Source organism: Nematolebias whitei, chromosome 13, assembly GCF_014905685.2.
Source record: "Nematolebias whitei isolate Nwh7 chromosome 13, NemWhi1, whole genome shotgun sequence".
Classification (NCBI taxonomy): domain Eukaryota; kingdom Metazoa; phylum Chordata; class Actinopteri; order Cyprinodontiformes; family Rivulidae; genus Nematolebias; species Nematolebias whitei.
This window is the reverse complement of record NC_056510.1, coordinates 33,157,352-33,161,402: the sequence shown is the minus strand read 5'-3', so window position 1 is coordinate 33,161,402 and position 4,051 is coordinate 33,157,352. Positions and strand designations below refer to the sequence as shown.

Sequence of the window (4,051 nt, the reverse complement as noted above, 5' to 3'; positions counted from 1 at the left end):
TTTATTTGTCATCTAGATTTATCTGAGTTTGTCAAGATCCTTCATGTCTTTTATTATTTTTGCTTGCGATCCATCTTGAACTTTTATCCATACTTTTCCATTTCTTGTCCATGTAGAAAATACTTTGTTTTGTTTTTTTAATAACCGTGCTTCACGTGCCAGATTTCCATTTCTTTTTGTTAAATGTTCATTTATATACACTTTTGTTCCCTTGAGTTTTTTTGCCTGCATTATTACCTTATTTCTTAATTTCCTGCTAATGAATTTCAAAACAATAACCGGTTTAGACTTATCAATTTTGCTGGGCAGGGTGTGACACAAAGAGATGTCTTCATGATGTATGTCAATCTTCTTATCTTGCAAAAAGGAGATCACCCGCTCTTCTAATGTTAGTTGCTCCTGTGGAGATGAATCTTCAGTAGTTTCCTTCCCAGAAGTAGTGCTTGCATATGTACGTTTTATCTCTAATCCAGTTATAAGAAGATTGTCTTGTCTTGAAATCTGTTCCAAGTCATCTAATTTTTCTTCAAGTTCCATTATTTTTTTATCCTTGAGATTTATTTGTAGTTTTAATTGTTTCACTTCCTCAAACAACCCAATCAGAAGTTTCTGCTGGGATGTTAAATTTGCGAGTTCAGCACTCATGAAGCTCAAGGATTTTTTTATCTCCTCAATATCGTCTGAGCTTGGTTCCAGGAAATCATGTTTTTTTACTTTGGATTTGGCCATAATTTACTCACTTCCACCTGCCCGATGGCAGCGGTCCGACAATTTGTTAGCCCAGAGCCGCCCTCCACCACCACAGACCAGCAGACGCCGGAAGTCGGACTCTTGGAGACCAGATCCCGTAGCTCCAGACGCTCCAAGAACCACGGCAGCAGATCGGCCCTCACAGGAACAAAGATCCAACGGCAATATCCTCCCGCACTGCCGCACCTCGTCCCAGCAGCTGCAGCCCATCGGCTCGACAGCCGAAAGCCGACACTAGCTACGGGGTCCACCCGCCTCCTGAACGCAGTCCGCCACCTGGCCGCTACCCAGCGGCCAACGCCCCAATATTAAAGAACAGTTTCTTAGATGACAACTTTTCTGTTTAGTTTTGAAAGGTTTATGTTGTGCCAGTTCAGTCTAGTCCAGGACTATTCAACAAAACTGATCAGGCCCTGGACATCCAGTGAACATTCACTATTACATAAATAAACTAAGTATTGATCTGTTACCTTTTAAATTTGTATATTTTTTATGAAGTCATTGGTGGGTCAGATTGAAGTCAGTTGGAATAACCCTGGTCTAGTCCATCCATTATCTTTTATCCACTTCTTTATTGGATCACAGGTGCTCATATCCAGCAGTCACTGTGCGAGAATGAGAGGGTGGCCTCCCTCCGCCTACGTGTGGGGGGACGGGTTCTGACTGTCGTTTGTGCTTATGCACCAAACGGCAGTTCAGATTATCCACCCTTTCTGGAGTCCTTGGAGGGGGTACTGGAAAGTGCACCTTCTGGGGACTCCCTTGTTCTGCTGGGGGACTTCAATGCTCATGTGGGCAATGACAGTGAGACCTGGAGGGGTGTGGTTGGGAGGAACAGCCCCCCTGATCTGAACCAGAGTGATGTTCTGTTGTTGGACTTCTGTGCTCGTCATGGATTGTCAATAACGAACACCTTGTTCAAGCATAAGGGTGTCCATATGTGCTCTTGGCACCAGGACACCCTAGGCCGCAGTTCGATGATTGACTTTGTCATCATCTCATCTGATCTGCGGCCACATGTCTTGGACACTCGTGTGAAGAGAGGGGCGGAGCTGTTAACTGATCACTACCTGGTGGTAAGTTGGCTCCGATGGTGGGGGAGGATGCCGGTCAGACCTGGCAGACCCAAACGTATTGTGAGGGTTTGCTGGGAACGTCTGGCAGAGTATCCTGTGAGACGGAGTTTCAACTCCAACCTCCGGGAGACCTTTGAACATGTTCCGAGGGAGGTGGGGGACATTGAGTCTGAGTGGACCATGTTTCGTGCCTCTATTGTCGAGGCGGCTTACCAGAGCTGCGGCCGCAAGGTTGTCGGTGCCTGTCGCGGCGGCAACCCTCAAACCCGATGGTGGACACCGTTGGTGAGGGATGCTGTCAGGCTGAAGAAGGAGTCCTATCAGGCCTTTTTGGCCTGTGGGACCCCAGAAGCAGCTGATGGGTACCGGCAGTCCAAGCGACATGCGGCTCGGGTGGTTGCTGAGGCAAAAACTCGGGCATGGGAGGAGTTCGGAGAGGCCATGGAGAACGACTTCCGCACGGCTTCGAGACGATTCTGGTCCACCATCCGGCGTCTCAGGGGGGAAAGCGGTACGCCACCAACACTGTTTATAGTGGGAGTGGTGTGCTGCTGACCTCAACTCGGGATGTTGTGGGTCGGTGGGCGGAATACTTTGAAGACCTCCTCAATCCCACCGGCACGTCTTCCACTGAGGAAGCGGAACCTGAGGACTCTGGGTCGGGCCCTCCAATCTCTGGTGCTGAGGTCACCGAGGTGGTTAAAAAGCTCCTCGGTGGCAGGGCCCCAGGGGTGGATGAGATTCGCCCGGAGATCCTTAAGGCTCTGGATGTTGTAGGGTTGTGTTGGCTTATGCGACTCTGCAATATTGCGTGGACATCGGGGGAAGTTCCCCTGGATTGGCAGACCGGGGTGGTGGTCCCCCTATTCAAAAAGGGGGACCGTAGAGTGTGTTCCAACTACAGGGGAATCACGCTCTTAAGCCTCCCTGGTAAGGTCTATTAAGGGGTTCTGGAGAGGAGGGTCCGTCGGATAGTCGAACCTCGGATTCAGGAGGAACAGTGCGGTTTTTGTCCTGGCCGTGGAAAACTGGACCAGCTCTACACTCTCAGCAGGGTCCTGGAGGGTGCGTGGGAGTTTGCCCAACCAGTCTACATGTGCTTTGTGGACTTGGAGAAGGCGTTCGACCGCGTCCCTTGGGGAGTCCTGTGGGGGGTACTCTGGGAGTATGGGGTACCGGGCCCTTTGATACGGGCTGTTGGGTCCCTGTATGACCGATGTCAGAGCCTGGTCCACATCGCCGGCAGTAAGTCGGGCTTGTTCCCGGTGAGAGTTGGACTCCGCCAAGGTTGCCCTTTGTCACCGATTCTGTTCATAACCTTTATGGACAGAATTTCTAGGCGCAGCCAAGGTGTTGAGGGGATCCGTTTTGGTGGCCTTAGGATTGCAACTCTGCTTTTTGCAGATGATGTGGTCTTATTGGCTTCATCAGATCGTGATCTACAGCTTTCGCTGGAGTGGTTCGCAGCCGAATGCGACGCGGCCGGGATGAAGATCAGTTCCTCCAAATCCGAAGCCATGGTCTTGAGACGGAAAAGGGTAGAGTGCCCTCTCCGGGTCAGGGAGGAGGTCCTATCCCAAGTGGAGGAGTTCAAGTATCTTGGGGTCTTGTTCACGAATGAGGGAAAAATGGAGCGTGAGATCGATAGGCGGATAGGTGCATCATCTGCAGTGAAGCGGGCGCTGTACAGGTCTGTCGTGGTGAAGAGAGAGCTGAGTCAAAAAGCGAAGCTCTCAATTTACCGATCGATCTACGTTCCCACCCTCATCTATGGTCACGAGCTTTGGGTTGTGACCGAAAGAATGAGATCTCGGATACAAGCGGCCGAAATGAGTTTTCTCCGCAGGGTGTCTGGGCTCTCCCTTAGAGACAGGGTGAGGAGCTCGATCATCCGGGAGGGACTCAGAGTAGAGCCGCTGCTTCTCCACGTCGAGAGGAGCCAGTTGAGGTGGCTTGGGCATCTGTTTAGGATGCCTTCTGGACGCCTCCCTGGTGAGGTGTTCCGGACACGTCCCACCGGAAGGAGGCCCAGAGGAAGACCCAGGACACGCTGGAGGGACTATGTTTCTCGGCTGGCCTGGGAACGCCTCGGGATTCCCCCGGAAGAGCTGGCCCAAGTGGCTGGGGAGAGGGAAGTCTGGGCCTCCCTACTTAGGCTGCTACCCCCGCGACCCGACCCCGGATAAGCGGAAGAAAATGGATGGATGGATGGATGGATGGACATT

The 4,051-nt window shown here is 51.3% G+C and overlaps 1 protein-coding gene across 1 annotated transcript in view; it reads left to right on the top strand.

Moving 5' to 3' along the window:
* The window catches only part of cwc22 (CWC22 spliceosome associated protein homolog), a gene marked incomplete in the record, with an annotated part of 81,989 nt that overhangs the window by 71,422 nt on the left and 6,516 nt on the right, over positions 1 to 4,051 (top strand).